This window comes from Tenrec ecaudatus, chromosome 1, assembly GCF_050624435.1.
Source record: "Tenrec ecaudatus isolate mTenEca1 chromosome 1, mTenEca1.hap1, whole genome shotgun sequence".
NCBI classification, from domain to species: Eukaryota; Metazoa; Chordata; class Mammalia; order Afrosoricida; family Tenrecidae; genus Tenrec; species Tenrec ecaudatus.
This window is the reverse complement of record NC_134530.1, coordinates 118990678-119015379: the sequence shown is the minus strand read 5'-3', so window position 1 is coordinate 119015379 and position 24702 is coordinate 118990678.

Below are 24702 nucleotides of genomic sequence, written 5' to 3'. Positions count from 1 at the left end.
TCTGAATTCTGTTGGGTCACCTTTCTTTGGAATGCGTATGGTGTTAGACCCGGTTGACTAGAGATATGTGGATCGGAGTGTGTAGGAGTGAACTTTACATCAAATAGCAACTGTATATTGAGCAAACATCCCAGCCAGTCCAGTCCATAAGTCTGATATTAGCCCATATGTCCAATACCAGTCTATATGTTCCTCTTCAGACTTAAACAGCACATGCAATGGCACATAATACAGGAAGATCACAGACCAGTGGGTGGAAAGTTTTGTGGATCCAGTGGTGGTGGAAGCAATGTAGTACTGGCATGGGTCTCCACGTGGCTCCTCCAACTCCAAGGCTCTGGCTCTCATCAGCGTAGCTCCATGTGTCTTGCCAGCAGAATGTCTCGCAGAGAGTGTGTGTCGCACCTCCAGCAAGCTATTTATCTCCGTTGCACCTCCGAATGAAGTCATCAAGCTGCGACCTGATTGACAGGCTTAACTCCACCCCTTCACTCTTAATAGTCTCAAGTTCACACCAAAGTATGTAAGTACCACAGGTACAAATATGTATCTCTTCCTATCAGTTGACCAGTTACTTGGCTTCCAAATTTCTTGACATAGACTAGTCAATACTTTCAGCATTTTATTGATGTGTTGAAATACTGCAATTGAAATTCAGTCCATTCCTGAAGCCTCATTTTTCAGTGATCCCTTTAGTGCAACATGGCTATCTTCCTTCAAACTGTTCGGTAGACAGAAGAGGGACAAAGGGAGTTGTTCCCCATGCCTGCATAGGGCCACAACAAAGGGATTGGGATGAAATCAGATACATTAATCAGAGACCTGTGGAAGATCCAAAGTGCATGCTCAGACACAAGCCCCCTAGGCCCAGGTGAGAGGTCAACCTGGGTGCACAGACTCGGCCTAGGCACATGACATCATCCAGGTACACTTAAACTCAGCCAATGAGGTTAGCCAATACTTTCAACCATGCCTCCCTGGCAGGAGGAGATAAGAACCTGGCCCAGGAAGGCCAAGCCTCTTTGACTCTTCTCTTGTTCAGGTGCACTCTTGAAGGTCAGAGGGTGGGGGCGCACACATGACACTCCCCTGGCCCTGGGCTCAAGCTCCCTTTCAGGTCTCCCTCTCAGGGCACTCTTTTGGGATTTCCTACTCTGGGCCCCTGGGATTTCTTGTGAAAGCCACTTGGATTGCTTCTGCCATGTGAATTCTTTCAGCATCGTGACACAAAAACCGAGGTATCCCACTCCAGAAACCTAGCAAAACCATTGGTTCTTAGTCATATGGTGCCTCTTGAAATGGTTGAATGTCAACCAATACTTTTTGGTCTAGTAATTTTTATATTCCTTCCAGTTTCTCTAATGTTTCCTGCATCATTCAATGTTTAAGCTCTTATGTAGAAAAGGCCTTTTAAAAATAAATCTTGATCCTATGGGCCCCAGAAGCAAAGGCAAACTCAAAGACAAACCCACTGCCATCAAGTCAATTCTGACTTGCAGCAACCCCACAGACTAGTATAGAATGGCTCCACAGAAATCTTTCTGGGAACACACAGCCTCATCTTTCTCTCAGGAAGCAACTGGTGGGTTTGAATCGCAAACTTTGCAATTAGCAGCCCAATGCTTAACTCACTACACCACCAGATCGCCTTGGAACCAGAGATTGTCCTGACTTTTTGATAGACCAGACTAGCTTTTGCTGTTCTTAAATTCTCTGATCTTTAGCTAGCGAAGAAAGTCGTCATTCCCAGCCCTGCTCCTGGTAGGACTCCTAAGGCCTTATCCAACTACGGGGTTAACCACACCTCCTGCTAAAAGCTCTCAACCACACAAGAACCTGGCCAACAGGCAACCTCCCTTATAAACAACAGAAGGGAACAGCCAGAGAGCTGGAGGCAGGCAGACATCGAGCAAGAGTCTGAGGACAGCAAGTTTCAACAGGGCACTTTTGAAAAGACCGTTGACTACATTATCTTATTTAATTACAGCAGGATAATCCTTACATGAGTAAACTATTTATTAAAAGCAAGGCCGAACAGCAATTTCACAAATGTTGTGGTGCTGTTATCACTGAAGTTACCCCCACAAATTGTTCTGCTGGGTATGCTATACTGGGAAGAATCTCTTCCTGGTGCCTGGCCCCTTTTCTGCCCCAGCTTTTAATCACTAATGAATTAAACTTTCCAAAGAGATAAGAACAATGTTTTGCTTGCGTGCAGGCTGCATGACTAACAAGGACGATAAAAATAAAAGCAGTCTGAGTTTTATCTGCGGGTGGAGGCGCAGTGCCCATGTTCAAGTGAAGGTTGGATGGCTCCCACTCACGATTAGGCTGTTATTGCAGAAGCCAAGTCTTGCGCACACTGTTAAAACCACGAGCTAATATGCTTACTGAAAACAGTATTCCTAATTATGCTATTTTTCAGTAGAAGACCCGCTCCCCAAACCTTAAGCCATCCTCATGCAGCAATGCGGACGCTGCGCTGCATAAATAAGCCAAATGGACCCTGTAGGATTCTGAGCTCGCTGCGCTTGCTCCATGGTGTTTATTACTGGGGGAAGATCCACTCCTGTGCAGTTTGTGCCTGCGGGAAGAAATGCATTTCTTCTTGGTCCTGCAGCTAGCAAAACATGTCAATACAAAGGGGACATATTTGTACCCTGACTTTGGGAAACTTCCTGTCAATATTTACAACATCACTTATGGAAGCCATGAATCTGCTGCTTCCTTTTGAAGGTTTGGGAGCATTTTGAATTTTCTGGGTCTCTTTTAAATTCACAGAAGGAATTCCTTCATGTCCCGGAGAATAGTTGCTGTCAGGCATTCTGAGTCCTGCTTTGGGCATGGCTCATGATCTCAGTGTTCTGTGCTTTGTGTTCCCCGTCAGTAAGCAGGTGGGTGTGTTGTACTGTGCTAAGAACACTAACCATTGCTTTGTGTGTGTGTGTGTGTTATATGTGCAGAGTCCACTAGACTAGAAAAGTATGTGTGTGCGGAGGGGGGGTGGTGGAAAGACCAGATTTTCTATGCCTGTGAAGAGTTAACAGCCTCAGAAAGCCGTAGGGCCATTTCTACTCTGTCCTGCAGGGTCCTTGTGAGTCAGAGTCCACTTGATGGCACTGAGTCCAGAGAGCTTCATTGGGAGAGTACCTAGTCCACCCCTCGCTCTGATTTTGGACTTTTTTCCCCAAACTCAACATTGAAGGGGGTGTGATTGAAGTCCCTGGAGGAGGATGCCAAAGCCTGGTTTCTAACTCAAGAAGCCAAGAATTCTTTAGAGGGGTGTCCTGCAAGTGGGTGATGCTAGCGTGTGTGTGTGTGTGTGTGTGTGGCGGGGGTGGTGGGGGTGGTGGGGGTATTGGGAGAGGGGGTGGGGAAGCACTGGGATGAGCCAAGGGGGGCGTGTAAAAGCAGACATCTATACTTTATCCTGGATTATGAGCTAGACTACAAAAGTTCTTCATTGCCAGGGAGCACCGGGTATTTCTTTCTCCTCTGGGAAGAAGATAAGGAGCCCAGGCGGTGTCGTGATTACATGCTGGGCTGTGATCTGCACCATCAGCAGCTGGAGCCCAGCAGCTGGCTTCTCCGGGCCAGCCTTTCTCTCCCATAAATTGTTACAGACTCGGAAGCACACAGGGCAGGCTCGCCCTGTGCCACAGGTCACTGCGAATTGGCATTGACTGAGTGGAGGACAGGGATTTTGTTTGGGGTGTTGGTTGGTTGTGTTTTTGAAAAGGCAATGGTAGGCCAAATAAGTTTGGCAACCTGTGGCCTAGAGAGATGGAAACCCCACCTTCAGAAGTGTATGGACCAGATGGGAGGTTGTGCCAGGAAACCACAGCTTCACATTTCATTTTGTTTTTTATTACATAGCGATGTCTTCTGATTTTGAGCAATCCTTTGATACTCTAGTCTACAAAAGCCTTAGTAACGACACTGCTTTGTCATACATCACAATCATTTCCAGTTCACTTTTGACTGTTCACATTGACAGTGATTACAATAATTTGTTGTGCAGCCTTATTGCCTTTAATGAATATTTTCATCACCATGAGTCTCCCCATCCAGTTTTTCCATTTCCACTTCCCTCCTGTCCCTGCTAACTACTAATAAACTTTGGTCTCTTAAAAAAACAAAAAAGTGTGTGTGTGTTTGTGTGTGTGTTTGTGTGTGTGTGCGTGCGTGTGTGCATGTGTGTGTGCGTGCGTGTGCGTGTGTGTTTGTGTGTGCGTGTGTGTGTGTGCGTGAGCGTGTTTGTGTGTGTATGTGTGCGTGCGCGTGCGTGCGTGTTTGTGTGTTTGTGTGTGTGTGCATGTGTGTGTGCGTGCGCGTGCGCGTGTGTGTTTGTGTGTGTGTGTGTGCGCGTGTGCGTGTGTGTGTGCGTGTGTGTGTGTTCGCTCCAGCACTGCCCATTGATGCTTTTCCCGAGCTAGGGGAGGGATGTGATGCACTGCGGCTGTCCGTTAGGATGCCATTATTGGTGAGTCCATCATCAGTCAAGAAGCATTCTAAATTAATTTCATTTGGTTAATCTGTTTTAAGGGGAAAATACCCCAAATTCAACTATCATTTATAGAGACCAATTTATTAAACTTTAAACAGGACAAAGACAAAAACGAATGATGTGAACAAGACCATCTGAACGAGGCCATAACGGTGTCCAAGGATTCATAGCCACAGCCACTTCAAGAGTGCATGGAGAACAAAGAAAATGGTCGCAATATCGTAATTGTGAGAGGACAAATGTCTCCGTCTCGGACAGGAATACAGAAGCAGAAAAGACCAGGATGGGGAGCTTTACACGGCAGGAGATTTTAAAAGCTTACGAGATTGGCTCAAGGTCCCCGGAACAAGGCATGACATGACTCCAGACTCTGTGACCACAGTCCCCCAATTCCCACCAAAGGCACAGCCAAGCAAGTCCCTGAGGGTGAGCATGTCCTTCCCGGTGTGGCCTAAGGGAGTGGTAGTAATCTACTTCCAAACATGCTTTACCTGAGGACAAAGCGTTTTCACAATGCTGATCAACATCAGAAAGAACTCAATGGAGACTGAACCTACTCAGAGATCCTACATGGATTTAAAGAGCCCTCGTGCCTTAGCGGATTATGTGTTGGGCTTCTAACCGAAAGGTCAGCAGTTTAAACCCATCAGCTGCTCCACGGGAGAAAGATGAGTCCTTCTACTGCCATAAAGATGCATAACTTGAGAAATTCAAAATGGTAGTCCGCTGTCCTACTGGAGCACTGTTAGGCAGAATCAACAGGAGGACACTGGGGCGCTGTAAACCAGGGCCTTCCACAAAATTTAAGTTCTAAAACAAATAAGAGGTGGAAATCACATAGCAAGGCCTTAGGAGATACAAGGATTCATTCAATGAACTGCATCATGTCATAGTCATCCCTCTAGCCTTTCCTCCGATGTGCAGGCAGCGTCCCTTGTCTCCGGTGGTGACTGCCCTTTTGGTGCATTGCCAGCAATGGAGCCTGGGTCTTCCACACGGAAGGCACGATTCTACCACAGTGTCACAACTACCTCATAAAATCAAACCAGTTGCTATCAAGTAAATTCCAACCCCCTGGGTCCCCATGGATGTCAAGAGGAAACCCGTTTCCTGTAGCATTAAGGACTGGGTTTTCAAAAGTGGATCTCCAGGCCTTTGTTCCAAGAACTCTTGAGTGAATTTAACTGCTACCCTACAGCTGGCAGCTGAAAATGTTAACCCTTTACCACCCAGAGACTTCAATTAGGTCTATGATAAATAAAAAATAAGCCGAACATAAATAAATAAATGAACAGAGAGCCAGCACTCTCCATCCCTACCTTTTTGCACTTGGGAGGACAGCATTTAGGAAAATTCAAAGGGAGTCCTGTGAGTTAGAATTTTATAGAAACACAAGAGGCAAGTAATATGGCAGATATGACTGGGATCTAAAAGTCCTGGGTACCAATTATGGTGTGTGTGTGTGTGTGTGTGTGTGTGTGTGTGAATCCCTTCCTCTCTTTTCTTCTTCCCCTCATCCCTATGTGATGATACTGAAGTGGAAGGTTCTTTAAAACAAGAATCGATCACCTCTTGGAGTTTCCAAGATATCCATTCATCCCGAAACACAACTGAGCTCTGGCTCTGAGAAAGGAGAAACTTGAGTCTATCCAGAGACCCACACCCACCTCTCAGCTTCTTTTCATGTGCATTTCAAAAAAACCCGAAGACTGTCTAAGGAGCACGTGGACTACTGTAGCTTAGGCAATGAGTTGCTACCTGAAAAAGAGAAGTTCCGACCCACCAACTGCTCCATAGGAGAAAGAGAAGACAGTCTGCTTCTGTAAAGATTGACAGCCTTGTCTTAGAATAAGCAGCCATCCAAGCGATGTGCCAGCTTAGCCCACATAGAAGAAGGACACTAGCCTGAGTGATCCAAGGATTATAACAAATGAAATCCAACATAAGAAGAGGAAATTGTTTTAGAGCTTAAATGCTATAATGCATAAGTACCCAGTTTGCAGAAGGTTATGGGTGTTAGTAAAAGCTCAAAATTCATTTTCAGAGTCCCCACTCAGATTAAGCCTCCATTTAAGTCCCTTCTGCCATTGCCTAGAGATGTGAATCGTCTTGCTCTCAGAGTGCAATGGGAAGTGGATTATTGCAGATATAATTAGGATTAAATTTAACATGTTATCATTTGTCTTCCTTTTAGACCCATTTTTAATTTGTTCTTCTTTCTATTATCTTCCACTTTCTCTGGGATTGAGGTTTTCCTGGATTTTATTTTATTGTCCTCGCTGAAGGTTTTTGTATGGTTTTATTTATATGAAATCCAGGATAGACAAATACCCAGGGACATAATTAGATTAATAGTTCCTTGGGGTTATGGTGGTGTTGGGGGCAGAAGGATGTGCAAAGGGGAGTTAATAATAATGGGTACAAGAATAAATAAAATGCTCTAAAATTGATTGTGGTGGTGACTGCATGATTCTTTTTTAATATATTGAAACCATCAAATTGTATGGTACATGAATTATATGCAAATAAAACTTAAAAATTACTTGCAGCCTCAGAAGCCCCATGGAGCAGTTCTACTCTGTCCTATAGGTTTGCTGTGAGTCAGAGTAGAAATAGAGTTTGCTACTCCACTCAACAGTAGTGGGTTTTTATAAAGTCACTCTGAATGCTCCTTGAATCACTTAACACTCAACTAAACATTTAAGTCTATTTTTTAAAAATCGTCAACTCATCTAAAATTGAACCCTTAAAAAAATAAAAAATAAATAAAATTGAACCCTTTATTCCCTAAAACAAGCTCCTCTTCCCTGAATTCTATATTTCTTTTTATAGCAGTGGTTCTCAGCCTTCCTAATGCCACAACCCTTTAATACAGTTGTGGTGACCCCCCCACCATAAAATTATTTTTATTGATACTTCCTAACTGCAATTTTGCTACTGTTATGAATTGGGAAACTCCTGTGAAAGGGTCAGATGACCCCCAAAGGGGTGCCAACCCACAGGTTGAGAACCGCTGTTCTATAAGGCTCTCCATCCACCCCAACCCCCAACCCCAGCATCAAACTGAATCAGAAGCTATTGTTGCTCCCAGTCCCGCCTCCTAATTCTTCAATCTTCCCTTTCTCAATTGTGTTCTGGTCACCCTAGACTTTCTAGTCTTGTACCATCCTAATTTGTTGACAAAAATTGTTTCTTTCTGATGTAATCAAGAACTTTTTACTGTCCTGTAGGGTGAATTTTTTTCTTGCTTCTGTGACAATCTACCTACTTCAACTGCTGCTCCTCCTTTGACTTTTTCTAAGTCTGTCATCTATTATTCCACTCTCCACCACCGTCAGTCTTTCCGTACAGCTCTTTCTCATGATGCCTATATTGAACATTGAACAAGTGTCACATCCTGCTTGAAGCCCAGGGAACAAAACGATAAACAAGATGTCATTTCTATTCTCAAGAAGCTTGAAGGGGAAGATGGGCATTGCAATGAAGTGAAGTTACTTGGGCTCGTTCCCCTTTACATAGTCGAGGTAACCTCTAAATTCTCTGTCCTTGAGCCTCAGTTACAAAGCTGAGCTATAAGCCTTTCTCAGGCAGCCAGCTTGAAGCCCGGCGCCTACCTAGAATGTGTTTATCATGCCCAGCTTGCAGCAGGTAAAATATTGGTTTATGTATTATTCACTCTCACGACGTGGCCGTAAATGATCTTTGGGATACTAAGGTTTTTGAATTCTATAGCTATCAAAAGGATGGAGTATTCATCATCGTGACTGCTCTTTATTCCGTCATGAATGTGAGATCAAGCACAATCCTTGTACTTTCTTCTACCCATAGAAAGGGTTAAGCATTTTAGCACAAAAGGACTCAGTGTTCTAACTCTAAATGTCATGGGAACATGGCCTGGAAAAACTGAGGGCCATTGCTTTATACAATTACCTATTTACTAGAGACAGTATATTTAATAACCAATCATCTAATGTAATAATACTAAGGAATATCAGACTAAAAGGTCAAGTGTTTAAGATTAGAGGGAAAGCAACCTTAAAAATACACTTTAAAGAGCCCTGAAGATCAACCCCTTAGATTCTACCATGCCACCATCAGCCCCAGCCCTTCAGAGGGCTCAAAAATATCACCATCTTTCAAACTCAGAATATTTATTACACCCGTTTTCCTCATGGGAGTTTTATTTCATGTGTTCTCTTAGTGCACAATACAAGACGTTACTTCACTTTGTATTAGTTGAAGTAGGTATAATAGGACATTGACTCTCTGAAGAAAAAGGTGACAATTGGAGGATTGGTGTATACTTTTTTTAAGCTCTTTATTGTGAATTAGGCAAAGGCTTACAGATTAGATCTTTTTAAAAAATCATTTTATTGGGGGCTCATACAACTCTTATTGCAATCCATACATACATCAATTGTATAAAGCACATTTGTACATTTGTTACCCTCATTCTCAAAATATTTGCTCTTCAGGTAAGCCCCTGACATCAGCTCCTCATTTCCCCCCTCTCTCCCCACTCCTCTTCCCTCATGAACCCTTGATAGTTTAAAAATTATTTTGTCATATCTTACCCTGTCTGACGTCTCCCTTCACCCACTTTTCTGTTGTCCATCCCCCAGGGAGGAGGTTATATGTAGATGCCTGTAATCGGTTCCCTCTCTCTACCCCACCCTCCCAGTATCACCACTCTCACCACTGGTCCTGAAGGGATCATCTGTCCTGGATTCCCTGTGCTTCCAGTTCCTATCTGTACCAGTGTACATCCTCTGGTCTAGCGAGATTCGTAAGGTAGAATTGGGGTCATGATAGTGGGTGGGGAGGAAGCATTTAGGAATTAGAGGAAAGTTGTATGTTTCATCATTGCTACACTGCACCCTGACTGGCTTGTCTCCTCCCCATGACCCTTCTGTAAGGGGATGTCCAGTTGCCTTCAGATGGGCTTTGAGTCCCCACCCCACCCTCCCTCTCATTGACAATGATATCAATTTTTGTTCTTTGATGCCTGATACCTCATCCCTTCAATACCTCATGATCACACAGGAGGGTGTGTTTCTTCTATTCGAGCTTTGTTGCCTCCAAGCTAGATGGCCACTTGTTTACCTTAAAGCCTTTAAGACCCTAGACACTATATCTTTTTATAGCTGGGCTCCATCAGCTTTCTTCACCACATTTGCTTATGTACCCATTTGTCTCTAGCGATCAGGTCTGGGAGGTGAGCACACAATGATATGATTTTTTGTTCTTTGATACCTGATAACTGATCCCTTCGGCACCCCATGATCACGTAAGCTGTTGTGCTTCTTCCATGTGGGCTTTGTTGCTTCTCAGCTAGATAGCTGCTTGTTTACCTTCAAGTCCTTAAGACCCTAGACACGGTATCTTTTGATAGCCGAGCTCCATCAGCTTTCTTCACCACATTTGCTTATGTACTTGCTTTGTCTTGAGTGATCATGCTGGGAAGGTGAGCATCATGGAATGCCAGTTTAACAGAACAAAGTATTCTTGCATGGAGGGAGTACTTGAGTGGAGGCCCAATGTCCATCTGCTACCTTAATACTAAACCTATTAATATATGCACATAAATCTATCTTGTAATCAGAGTTTTTGTCCACAATGTTACCTTTCCCCCTTGGGTCTTCCTTGTGTGGACAAAATCTGTTAGCTCCATTTGTTGTTCACGCTTCTGGATCTCTTAGAGACCTAAAAGGTCACCATTCCTAGAGCTTTTCATGGTACAAAACCTTAATTGTTTCGGTTCATTTAAAAAAATTTGTCTTGAAAAGTCACTCTTTATTTTTCACTTGAAAATCCAGCATAGGAATTATTTTCCATTCTTCAGTACAGGGAAGGTCTTTTCACAGTGAAACTTCCTTACATGACTCCTTGGGAGCATCACCACGCATTACTGACCCCGGATGATGCAAATGTGGCCATGGAGCTATTCCCGTCCGTCCTTCCTTCCAGGGTTGTCACAAGCTGTTCTCACTTCAGTCTCTTGATGGATTCAAGTGTCAGGGTTTGTTCATTCCACCATAAAGTGCGACACCTATGGAGAAATAATCTAGCTATGTCAATGTTTTATAGGGAAAAAAACAAAACAAAACTCGTCAGAATAGAATTGGTTATCTGAAGTAAGAGATGAATCTTGAAATCAAAACGGGTGAAGAAAACAAATATTTTCCCCCAACTGTATATTCATCCCTGGTTAATCAGCGAGCCTGCCCAGTGGGGTGACTTGGGGATACAGAGTAAAATCCCATCCAGTTACTTAGAGCCCAGGGCAAAGAAAGGCACAGCATCTGGACGGCGATGAGTCTCCGTAAAGTGGTGGAAGGAGGTTAAGAAATATCTTCGCAAACATCAGAGAAACATATATTGAGATAACTTGAATTTTCAAACACAAACACATGTATACCACCACTCGCTACATTAAAATTAATAGGCTTCAAGAAGAACAAAGTCAACAGATTAAACAGAAAGGAAATGCCTGAACCTGTACCCTCAATAGATCCAGAATAACCTAACAGAACTAAAAGGATTTTGAAAACGTCCAGAATCATATCATTCCGTTTTCCTGCAAACTTTTAAAGTCCCTCTTTTTAACTGTGAGCTTTGTCGAGATGAATACAGTAGCCCCTATTCTCCTCTGAATCCCTCTTTTTTTCAATAGTTTAAGAGTTTTTTTCCTCAAGGTGTTACATTTTAGGTAATGAAAATAATTTCCCAGGAGAAATTTAATAATAATATAAAAACAAGAGGTCAATTACCACTTGGTACACATCTGTGGCCCACTTGACCACATCTGAGATTTACTTAATAAGGCTCTTCTAGTCACGGCCTTTATAACTCCCCCCAAGTGACCGGTCTGGGTAAGCGAAGGTAGGAGAAGATGCTACTAAGATGCTATGACTCACTTGTGAATGGCTGTTAACAAGGCCGCGTGTCTGACAACGTGGGCCTCTCTACTGGGAGTATTGGTAAGTTGTCATTGAGCCACAGCAGAAGCACCAGGGGGGTTTCCCGACCGTCACGGAAGAACCAGCTGTAGAGTATATTCTTCGGTTTCTGTACATTGAACCTCCTTGATCCAAGAACAGAAAGCTGCGACACGAGAGCTTTGACAGAGAAGCACTAGCAGTAGAGCCAAAAAAAACAAAGCACAAAATAGAATGGGGGGCTTCGCCAAGCAAGTAAAATTGAGAGCCTCTGGGCACGAGGATTGCTTGTGTCATGGGGTGCTTCCAACCATTTAATTGGAGCATCAAGCTTTGCTGACCCACAGAGCCTTTGGCTGTGAAGTGTCCTTTGGCCATTTATTGGCAGCCCTAAAATTACTGTAACATTGCACAAATAGTGCAAAGGCCCAGAAAAGGGGCTTAGAGCCCGAGAGAGGTCTGTCCTGACTAGAGAACTGTATCCTGAACATTTCTAATTCTGAATTATAACCCATTAATTCTCTAATAAAGCCCATTTTGGGGGGCGGGGATATGGTCTGTAGTTCTGCGTGGCTATTGCACTGAATGACGAACCCGGTTGAGAAGCAGCAGTGGTTGTGGGAGGAATGCTGGGGGGCGGGGGCATTCGAATGGGCTGAGAAAGATGTGAGGGACATCGAATTGCAACATCTTAGGAACCCAGCCTTATACATCTGTGGGAGATTGCTCCCTATCCAGAAGTTAGAGGAGGACAGATGCTTCCCCTGTGCCATGTTTTGTTTTTTGGGTTTTCTTTAAAACATTGTCAGCGTTTCTAGCCAATGCAACTACTGACTGGGACTTTGAAATCATTACTACTCTGGTTACCATCCATTCCTTGTGTCTGCTTTTCTCTGTTCAGAAGACAAAGTCATAGTGACAAAAGTGCCTACCTCATGGCCTGGCATTCACAGAGTGGACACCACAATGCTCATGAATGACAAACGGAGTGTAAAAGTAGAAGCATCCAAGAGAACTCACTCACATTCTCCGACTTACATTCAATGCCACAATAATAAAATCCCAAACCACTGCATCTCATCTATTGCAGATGGCAAACCAGGAGCAGCTCTGATTATGGTTAAAGACTAAGAAAAACACCAGACTTTTTTTGTTTTCCTCTATTTTTTAATTTGTCTCCAATCTCCTCCCCATTTCCTGTTTCTTATGACATCATCTTTATTTCTCAAGGAGACACCACCAGTCCAGTCTCACACCAGGTGATGAAGCTGTGTTATCTTCCACTTCTGGGTGAATAAGGGAAACCACTAATCCTCCTTGGAACAAGAACCCCGTGGAAAATCATTGTAACTGCGCTTATTAGTTAAAGAAAATGCTAACTGCAACCAGGCAATGATACTCCCCTATCTTAGAGGAACCAGATTTATAATCCAGCCATTCTCTGCAATTTATGCAAAGCAAAGTCATTTCAACAAAGAAAAATAAGACTGAATTCCCTCCATTGTTGGAGGGTTGGGAGACCCTCCAGTTGAGAGTCTTAGACATAGAAGTAATTAGTCATGGAAGTAATTAAGACCACTAGGTACTATTTGTGCCCAGCACTGTGCCTGGCACGTTACATGCACTGTGATAATCCAAAGTAGAGCTTTGTACCCATGAGTTCTGCAAGATGAGAAGGAAATACATTATATTTATTTATTTTAGGATCTCATTTTATAAATTCCATTGTTGTATGTTTTCTATTTAGATACTATAAGATGTTATTATCTGTACAAAATACTCCCTCAATATATTGAGAGTGAAAAAATATGTTTGTTCATATCTTTAACTGATCACATGGGTATTAGTATTAATCATGCTATCCCCATTTACAGAAGAGAAAACTGAGGACTAGTGATTAAAATAACTTGCCTAATGTGTCAAGGCTCCTAAATGGCTTCATAAATGGAACTCAACGTGTCTGATTCCAAAGGCTGTCAACAAGCATGCTCATTAGAGGAATTGTTTGTGTTCAGAGAGAGCTGCTGGGAAACCAAGCTCATTGGGGCCTGCAGACATGCCAGTCTCTTGAGTAGGAGAAACTCCATCCTTCGAGGCTCTTCCACACAGAATTCAGAGGAAAAGATGAAAGAAAACAAGCGAGAGAGAGAGAGAGAGAGAGAGAGAACGCCAAAGAGACCTTGGGCAGTAAAGAAAAGAAATGAAAGAGAAGGAACAATGCAAGGGACGGGTGGCAAGATTTGATCCTACACCCAGTCCCTGTCCATCCCCTAATGTCTTTCTATGGGAACCAGATTCCTGGCAGAGTCAACTGTTGTTTGAACATTAAGTAATGGGCACCTCCAGCCTCCCAGCACCAGGGAGTTTCGAGGCAATCAACATGAATGGAGACATTTAGAGCTGCATCTTCTGATTGAGCTCCGAGCAGTAGTGTCTCCCATGTGGGCCCTAAAAGCAACACCCACGGGAGAAACATGTTCTGGTCTTCAAAATAATGGGCCCTCTGCCAGGTTTGGGGGCTGTTATCTTCCATTTTCTTAGCTAGTGATGAGTGATCCTTGTAACTTTTGAACCGAAAAGCACGACACGCTCTGTAGGACGTTCATTAGAGAAGACTTGGGAGAAGCTTGGGAAGAAGTTTGCAGTTTGAGGGGGCCCGGAAGTGGGTGTTAAATAAGTCTATATAGTGCTGTTTGGTTTTCGTTTATGTGTAATGGAAGTCTTTAAAAGTAACCAAAATTTTCAGGCTATCTTTGAGGCTGTGATAAAAATTTTATTTTATTTTTATTTCTTTTCAAATCCCTTGGTGCCGTGTTTGCAAGTTCTCAAACAATGGGCCTGTTTCCCATGTAAGTTTCTTGCAGGGAGAATTCTGCTTTCTGAAAGCAGTGTGACTCGGTGTTGCTGAGCTTCAGAAGGGGCATTTAATTTTTTATCTGTAAAAACGGTGCATCAAGGTTGGTCTTCGATGATCTGCTGTCCAACATGTAGAAAGAGAAATCAGGATCTTCATTGTTCAAGTAATTACTTCTGACTAAAATGGTGGTGTCCTCCGGAATCTTCCCGAATTCTGGAAATCTGGAAATCCCACTGCAAAACCAAAAAGATCTCAGTGAAGGGTGACCCCATCGCAGGACTCAAGCAGAAAACAGGGACACAGTTCACTCGTAGACGCCCGGTGACAGCGAGAAATGTGTTTCAGAAATCTGGTTCTTTCTTCTAACTCTCCTAGCCACCTGGCTGGTGAGGAAAAAAGAGACCCAAAGTCACAGACGGCGCAGAAGAGGTTTGTTGAACGGCAGAAATAAACCTGGGTGTCCTGCAGGGGGGTGTTTTCAGCCTTCTGAAACTCATAATGAAAGGGAGCCTCTCTTACTCTGCCCATTTGGAGTGGAACCCCATAAAAAAAAACTGTCTAAAATTGTCCTAAAAAATGTTTTTATAAATAAAATTCTACTCCATCAATCAACTTCCCTCTAGCCCCACCTCATTGCTGTGCCCATTTCCTGAGTATTCTCAGGGCAGTTCAATTTACCATGACAGAATTTTTTTGTGGGTGTTTTCGCACACTCCATACTGGCTTCTCTCTGTTTCACAGACAACACTGGCCCTTGATGGTATTTGAGCTTCAAAGAGACAAAGCTCAGACCGGTTCAGACTGCCCACCATCCACAATGCACACAGCACAAGAATGCCAGGCTTTGTGGCAAAGTTCAAGTTATAACTGTGTCAGCTAATTGAATAATTTACCGCAGAATCCCAGTTAGCTTAATCTTATGTGCAGTCCTCATATCTGCTGCACACTCGTATTTGTGGGTAATTGAGTACTGACCTTACAGGAAAGAATGCATGGATGTTGCTTTTTTAGTAAGTATTGCAATAAACAAAATGTTTCAGCTTTGAAAACAAAAAAAGAGTGTCAAGGCCTTTTGAGTTCCCGGACTTCCGGGCCCTCTCTGTCTGCCCCTAGAGCCCGTGGCTATGATTTAGTCCTGCCACCCCTTGCCCGTCCATGCATCCTTTCCGTAGTACTATGAATGGAATCGTGTCCCCTGAGACAGTATGTTGAAGTCTTAACCACCGCGGAAAGAGAGTATTTGAAGATGTTACCAGTTACTGAAAAAGAGCCCTGTTGGGACAACGGTTAGCGCCACCATCACCAGCCCCCCCTTGCCAGCCCACCCCACTATAAGTGGAAGTTGGAACCCATCTAGTGACATGAGATCTGCCCCCCTATACCTACTGCACCCATGAAAATTCTATGGAGAGATTCTAATCTTTCCCATGGAGTTTCCATTCATCAGCTTTGACATAGACAGCACCCAGCAACAGCTAAGGTATATGAAGTTCCAGGAGGAACTGTGTGGATCCGGATCCCATCTGAGTGGGGAAGAAGAAGAGAGAGGAAGGATGGCACGTGAGGAATGCTTGGAGTTCCAGAAGCTAGGAAAGAGACATCCAGCACACTCTTCTTCAAGCCCACACCCGGTACCCTGATTTCAACTTCCAGTTTCCAGAAACTTCAGACGACAAACTTCTGTTCCCAAAGGCCACCCACTTTAGGGTATTTAGTTATAATTCCTCTATGTTTGTTCTAGGACCAGAGAAAGCACCCTGCTCACAGACTCCATTTGGACACATGAGAGAAAGCATGCTCTGGGGGATTTGGGCACGGGCATGCGTGAGCTGGCATTGAAGCCCAGCAAATCATCCTGTTTGTGCCCCTCTTTTCCTTTCCAGATAGTTGATGTATTACCGGAGAAGTAGATCCAACAAGGCCAAGATGTCTTCATTTCCCATCAAAGCCAGGACTTGAGTGCAGGGTGATGGAGGCCCTGGATTGCTACAGCCATTCACTCAGAACCCATCAACAGCTGTGGCGGGAAACAGGGCTGAGGCGGGAAATGGGAGGTGGTTGAAGCCAAAGAGGGCTGAGCCTGCGGCTCTGTGTGGGACTGCAGCAGAGGGAGGCCAGGGCCTGAGGAAACCCCAGCAGCGAGGGAAAAACAGATTGACTCTCAGTGACTCATTTAGCTCCTGGATTGGACAGATCTCTCCCCTGCTGGCGATTTGGCTCTGCATCAATGGTTCGGATACCAGGCTGAATGGCTTAAAATAATTAGGGTGGGGGGGGGAATCTGCAAAACTGCTAGTCATCCAACTCTTTACTCTGTGCTGAAAGACACAGGACAAATGACATCTAGGTTATTAAATATGAAGTCACTGGATTTGCTGCCCATTTGGTCCAAAAGCAGAAAACTGGATAAAACTCAAATTTATAATACAGCATAGATGGCCTGTTTGTCCTTGAGGCAGTCCATGAATTTTGGCAGGGCAGCCACTATGACATGTGGAAATAATGTGGGGGCAATGAGGGGGGAGATGGACAATGTTTGATTTCAACCCCACTCGGCTTCCACCCCCTGGGGGGAAAAAATGAAAATGTCAATAAAGAGTGTGCATGTGAAGAGAAATGAAATCTAGCGCCGAGTTTGGAGGCTGGCAGTTTAAACTTTATATACTTTAGGCCGACAGGCGGCTGGATTTCCTGTACTTTATATCCAATGTACAAAAACAGAAGCAACAGGCTCATTTGGTATCAGTAAAGGTCAGTTAAAATGATAGAGACATCCTTTGGAGCAAATCCTCGGTCTTGTATTTGCATATTTATGAACTAGAGATTATGACAAGCCATTCCATTTATTAGAGCAGAGCTGCTATAGTTAATAGTCTGTCAGCATTTCCATTATAAACCCCGTTTTTCAGTGTTTTAATATCTCAGCTGTTAGAAATCACATCAGCCTGAAAAGTGGTCTCCAGCCACTCTGGTCCACGGTGGGGTGAGCTGGTGGAGGTGGTGGTGGCGAGAGGGCTTGCCAAGCCAGCAAAGGCACTGAAACCTAGCCAGCAGTTTTTGCCTTGGTCCTGAAGAGTAAATAGAGAGTCAAGGACTTTCAGGAGGGTTGTTGAATACTTCTCCTGCCCTACCAAAGCATCTCTCCTCTGTCTTGCCACCCTTGTCAGTATCTGAATTTCCCTTTTCTGTTCGAAGGGAAGTCTGTTTGGGAATTTAGGACAAAGACTCGCCATTTGCACTTAGCAAAGTAGTCACTTCTCTGGATTCTTTGGATCAGGAGGGGAGGTCACCTGAATAGAACCAAGATGGCGCTGATGATACTCACAGGACAGGAACAGCAGCCTATTGGAAACATCTCCCACGCACCCAGCCGTGGCTTTGACCCTGGCAATATGAAATGGATCGGACACATCCCTTGCCCTGAAGCAACTTATGCTCTACCCGCACGCTGACACCAAATTTTCACAACAAAGTTATGGGCTGAACAGAATCAAAAGGCGCTTTTCTCCTTGCTGTGTTTTTTTAACGACTCGGGGTAGGTAGCCCCTGAAGGAGAGGCCCACTAGTGGGTGTGCTTTCAGGTGCATTCTCGAGAGAAACTGCCGGTATCTGGGGACTCCTTGTTGCACCGGAAGACAGCATGCTCTTTCCAAACTAAATTTGTATAATGTTGACCTGACACTAGCTGCCAAGCAGCTCAGTGATATTCAGAGCTCCCTTGGGATTTGAAGAGATGTTGAATAAGAGAAAAGAGAAAACAGGTTGACTTCTCATTTATAATTCATTAATTCTTGAAAGAAATGGGTTATATGGCTGTTATGGTGGTGCTCTGATACATCCCTGACTGGACAAACTCAGTAAGGCAGGTGAAAAATGTCCACACCCCCTGGCAAAGTGTTCAGGATGGTTCCTCCACAGAAGTGCAGACAGAGCAAACTCCATCAAGAGATGACAGCCTTCGGGGACAGTCTGACCCTGGGCATTCCCAGTTCTATGTAGAAGCAGCTATCCCTGCAATGTGTGACTTTTTGTCTTACTCTAGGTGTGTTGTACTGAGACCTGCAGGTACTGTCGGGCAGACATTCGACTGTTACTATTCACCACGATATCAGAGATCCCAACCTACCAGCTGCTCCACGGCAGAAAGTTGAGGCTGTCTCCTGTCACAAAAACTTACAGAAACCTGATATAGAGTTTCTATGAGTTGAAACCTCTCATTGGCAGTCAGTTGGGTTTTTTTAAGGTTGGCGGTGGTGGAGGGGGGCGTTGTCACAGTCCTGGAGCCCCGGAATAAGGACTCCATGGCAGCCTAAACCAATAGAGACTCCCTCCTGTATGATTCAATGTTACCTTATGAAAAACTTTAAAGAGTAAATATAAATACACAAATAACAGGTGTGACTACAGTTGCTTGCTAGCTAAATAAATAAGTTAAAGCACCGTTGGCCGGATTATACCAATTTATTCTCCCCAGAGCGGTTGCCTTAATAACCTATCAGGAGATATGACATGCCCACCTAAGATACAGTTGCCCTCAATGCCTACGAGCTGGGCTCAGCTTGACTTGCAACATTTTACATTCCCCGTGAAATGAACAGGACTTACGTAATTGCTTTCAGCAGCATCTTTGAGCAAGAAGAACAATTACGTAATCAAACACACACACCAGGATGTGTGTATTTGTGTAATAACACAGTATGCCTCCCCGTGCTAGGCTGGTGGCCAATAAGCAATTATAATACCAGAACATACACCTTCAAGGCATGGTGGAATTCTTTTGAAAATTCTTCAAGGGAAGTCATCTGATCAAAAGGGAAGGTCAACATAAAAAACAATAAAATACATATATTTTTAAAACTCAGATATAATCCCCCCAAATTACATCTAGTCTAATAAAACCTAAAATGAAACATGCTGTTACAGTTGACTCATGTCACTCCAGAATTTAAAGCAACAGGATGTCACTAAGGAAAAATACTGCAGTTAGACTTTTAAGTGGCGTGTTTGCAGAGTTCTGACCAGAGCAGAGCCGTTTCTCAACCAAGACACTTCAGCTCCGCTTTGTCTTCATCTTCCTGTTGCCAAGCCATGCAGAGGCTTTCTGAGTCCTCTGAGAGCTTCTCTCTCTCTCTCTCTCTCTCTCTCTCTCTCTCTCTCTCTCTCTCTCCCCCCCCCCCCATTCCCCCTACCTTCCTGTTGGCAAGCCATGTGGAGCCAAATTGAGAGCTGAATGAGCCCTGTGGCAGAGACCTGCTCCAGCCCTGTGACACATCCACCACCACTGGATCCACAAGACTCTTCACCCACCAACCTGTGATCTTCCTGCATTCTGTATCATTGGATGTGTGAATCTGAAGAGAGATTTGTGAACTAGTATCAGACTTATGGGATAATATCACACTTATAGACTTGATCTGGACTGGGCTGAGATGTTTTCTTGATATACAATTTCTTTGATATAAAGCTCTTAAAAACAAAAAGACATTTCAGCTCTTTTGGAGTCTGTCCTTCCACATGAACAAGGAGATAGTCTAAGCAAGGATTTTAAAATTTTGTATGCTTTGAACTTCATTCCTATTGTTCAGAGAGTAACAGAAAACTGGACCATTTTTCTTGGAGCCACTACCAAGGCTCATGGAAGAAGCAATAAGGAAATCAAAGGACGCATTGCATTGGACAAATCTGCTGCTGCAAAAAAAAAAAAACAACCCTTTAAAGTGTTAATAAATAAATAAAAAGCAAAGATGTTATGTTGAAGGTTAAAGTATACCTGACTCAAGTCAGGGGATTTTTCATTCATCTGATATAAATTAAAAAGCTGGGCGATCAATAATAAAGAACAAAGAAGAATCCGCACATTTTAATTATGGACTGTCAGAAGAACAAATAAGTCTGTGTTGAAAAAAGTGCAGCCAGAATAGTCTTTAGAAGTGAGAAGTCCTTAGAACTTCGTCTCACTTGCTTTGGACGTGTTACCAGGTGACACCCATCTTTCGAGAAGGACACCCAAACCCTCCAAACTCACTGCCATCCAGTGGCTTCAGACGTAGCCGCGTAGAGGGTCAGTGAAACAAAACAGGAAGCCGGTCAATCAGAGAGATTGACACCGTGGCTGCAGCAGTGGACTCAAACACAGCAAGGATTGTCAGGATGGGGCGGGACCAGGAAACGTGGATTCTACTGCGCGGAAGGTTGACTCCGCTATGGGTCAGAACCATCTTCAGGGCTCTGAACAGGAGCCACAAGCAAACCGCTGACGTTTCCATCTCTGAGCCTGGCCCACTCCCCTGCACACACCCAGAGCCAGTTGATAAGCATTTTGCAGCACTCCACTGCTGCGGATGAACCGGCAAAAGCTAGTAGAAAGTGGGTCTGTGGGAGCAGAGGGGTGGGGGCGGGGGGTGGGCAGGGGGATGTTATAACAGCAGAGCAAAAATAAAGTAAAAGATTCTGAGATATTAAGCCAAAGTAGTGGTTCTCAAACGTCTCGCCCTACTATACCCAAATCAGGGTGGATCCCCAAATTTCACTTTTAGCCAAGCTCCAGGTAATGCTGCATCTGCCCCACTTTGAGAACTCTTGTGCTGAATCCTGCCCCCTGCTTTCGCTGCTGAGCGAAAGGTGAGGCTCTCTGCCCCTGGAAAGCCCTGGTTCTGTCCTCTGCGTCACAATTGCCCTAAAGGCGGTTAGTGAGTGGCGCCAGCTGCCGTGCTTGCCGCCTGGTTGAGGAAGGATGGAGTTGCTCGATGGCGTGGCTAATCCCATTGCATTGGCAGCTCTTGGTAAAGGAACTCAATGGCTGTATATAAACAATGGTTAAGCTGAAGCCCAGAGAAATGCTCCCTGGGGACCCACACACTGCTTTGCAGCCCCAGGCAGCCCTGCAGGACCCAACCAGGCTCCCAGCATGTTAATCTCCGCCAAACTCCTCAGTCTGGTCCCAAATGGACTTTTATTGCGCCGAAGTAGACAGTGGGAAAAAGACGAGGCGTTCTCCACCCAGGAAGAGTTATAGTTTCAGAACCCTATCCGGTTCTACAGGGTCACTGTGATCTACAGGGTCACTGTGAGTCAGCCTCCCTGTGATGGCAGCAAGTTTGGCTTATTGATGGAGAAGGTAGATGGGCCCAAACTGAACCAGCACCCCCAGGAAACGAGCTTCGACCACAAGGAATTGGGAGGGTAAAGAAAAGATACCGCTTCTGGAATTCCAGTTCACACCCGCACAGACTTACTCCAGACTAAACAGGTTGAAACCTGTCTCGACCATCAGGGGGTGGGTGCAGACCAGTTCTCTTCATAATATGATTGGTTTTGGCTTTTAACCAACCCACCAAATCCACTGCTATCCAATGCATTCTGCCTGCCAGCAGTCCCGTATGGCTCTGCCGGGCAGTCAGTCCCTGGGCAGAGATGGCCTCGTCGTGCCCGCGGAGCTCTTCTCTTCTTCGCGGGCCTTCAAACTAGAGTCCAATCAAAATGGTGCCTTCCAAGGGAATTTGCTGGGCCAGCTCAAGGCAGAGCAGTCAACTCAAGAAGGTTTGGGGGGATTCCAAAGGAACACTCTTCATAGATATTTTTGGAAGGACACTGGTGATCGTAGGAATGTACTAGGAAGAAGGTTTAAGAGAGCTGTCATGAAAAAAAGGCAAAGTGTTGCATCAACACCCCCCCACCCCACCCCCCACCCCCTGCCCATGTCCACAGTGTAACTCTTCAATCTGTGAGGTTATCCAGGACAGTCCTGGAAGAATTTTGTTGGGAAGCTCTGCGCCATTCACCCTCGAGCTCTGATCCTGCCCCTTCGGACTTCTTTTTTGTTTCCCAAATTCAAAGAACATTTCAAGGGAGCATGATTTGAATCCCTTGAGCACACCAAAACTGCCATTTGGTAACTTGAAGAATGCGGAATTGTTCTTTTGGGAAAGGGTTAGGGAGATGGAAATATTGCCACTAGAAGTGAAACTATCTAGATGGGGGATATGTCAAGAAAAATGGGCTTCACATTTTGCTATATTTTGTTGTTGTCGTCAAGGTCTTATGATTTTTTTTGTACCGACCCTTTTTTACTTTCCTTTGTTTATGCCTAGATGGCAGGACCTTGTTCAGATACGGGGTGTTGCTGTGCACACTTGGTTTACAATAAGGAAACCATGCCCTAAACAGAACATTTTAGGGGGGTGGCGGGTGCAACTAACTTAGTGAGGACTGGTGAAGTTGGCATTTGGTAATTGGGTTTCTTAAAATAAGGATGAGAAGAGAATGCTACTGTGTTCACAACATCCACTAAAATGTTGAAAGAGTCCCTAAGTCTGGCAAACAGTTGGGCTGCTGAAACATGGTCTGGAAGTTCAAGTCCACCAAGGACATGAAAGAATTTATGAGGTGCCTTAGAAGAAAAGGCGTGGCAATCAACTTCTGAAAAATCAACCAGTGAACACTCAGGGGATCTATTGGTCTACCCTGGCTCTGCTCCCTGCTGAGAATATGCCTATCAACCCCTGCATCTACATTTTAACAAGAGCCCCAAATGATTCTGGGTAAAATGTAGATTCTGGTTCAGTCCATCTGGGATGGAAAGGCAAATTTAAACTCGCTCCAAGTCCTGCGTGAAGCACAATTCTAGGCTGCTATGCAGAGGGGATGTGAGTTGGAGTGAATTAGACAGCCACTGGTTTACAACAAAGGAGCCTGGTGGTGTCATAGTTTACACACAGGACAGCTACCTGCAAGGTCAGCGGTTTGAAACCATCATCTGCTCCGTAGGAGAAAGATGTGGCTTTCTACTCCCATAAAGAGTTACGGTCTTGGAAACCCACCAGGCAGTTCTACTCTATCCTATAGGATCACTATGAATCAGAATCAACTCATGGCAGTGAATGTGGTTTTTTTGCTGTGGTGGATAATTGCAAGGTCAGCTGTTTGAACCGCCAGGTGCTCAGGAGAAAGACGAGTCTTCTACTTTGATTGACAGTCTGGGGAACCTACAGGCACAATTCTACTCTGTCCTAGAGGGTTACTATGAGTCAGAAATGACTCAATGGCCGTGAGTGGTTTTCAGTGAGAGGTTTATAATATTGAAACCCCAAAATTTGGTTGCAAGAGATGGGCGATACTTTTCTAATTAAATTCCCAAGAAACAACAGATCAACACTGAGTACAGACAGGCGAAGCCCGGCTCCTCCTAAACATGCCGCGACTGAAAGTGTTAGTGATAAGACTGTCAGAATGAAAAATTGCAGATGGTTAATAAAAACCTGCCCGAAGAAATGATTCTTGCCCAAGAAAACATCAATGAGATGGAAAATACTCTTCATTGACAAAGCATGTGCCTGTTGGGCATTCCCAAAGAATGTGATGGGAAGAAACTTGGCTGAACCTTTGAAAGAGTTTTTGCTTGTTAGGCCAGATCTGCTAAGCCCTCGGTGTTAACTGCTGCTTTTCCGAACTGCTGGGCCACACCCTGTGCGAACTATGCTGTGAAAAACCTGAAGACTGCGCGATAAATGTGTTCCTGGATTCCTCAAGAAGTCATTTAAGCTTTAATCCATAAAAAAAAGAAAGAAAATGTTTCAGTCTTCGATGAGACGTTTCACCAAAACAAAACCGAAATCAACCCCCAAAGCAAATGTAGGTGTTGCAGAATGGGCCAAATGGTTAATGCACTTGCTGGATGGAGCACCCAAAGATTTAAGGTTCCCATTAACCCACAGGCACCGCAGAAGAAAGGCTTGGTAATCTATCTAGTGCAAAAAAGTCAGCCATTGAAAACTCCAAGGAGCACAGTCCGACTGGGACACATGTGCAATTATCATGAGCCAGCACCTGCAGCACCGCTTAAAGAAGCTGCACGCGGGCATCGCTGCCCTTCGATGGTGATCTGGGAACTGTGAAGCATTATTTCATATAAATAATTTCATTATGATAACTTTCTACAATAACATAATACTATATATACTTCCAAATCCAAAATGCCACATAATCTCTAAAAATTGAGAACAGCATTTGATACAGAAATGAAAGAATGGGGCAAATTCTCGAACACAGCATGCCTCAAATGGAATAAAAATAATTTTGGAGGACAAGATGCCGACGTCTACCAAAATCCAAAACACACCTATAGCATGAGACGGCAGTGTAGAGGAGCGGCCTTCCGAGGACCTGGGTTCCCATGCTGGTCTCTAAGACCGCAAATAAGTTAGTTACTCGTCCTCTGAGACCCTACGTTTACACTAAGCAAAATGGAGAAAACAATAATATCTACTTCTTATATTTCTTATGAAAGTTAAAAAGAGTTAATATTTGTATTAATTTTACATAACACTGGCGACTGGTACTTAGACCCCAATTCTAAGGGGACTGCCTATAAAAATTCTATCCAAGTCTTTAAGTTATCACAG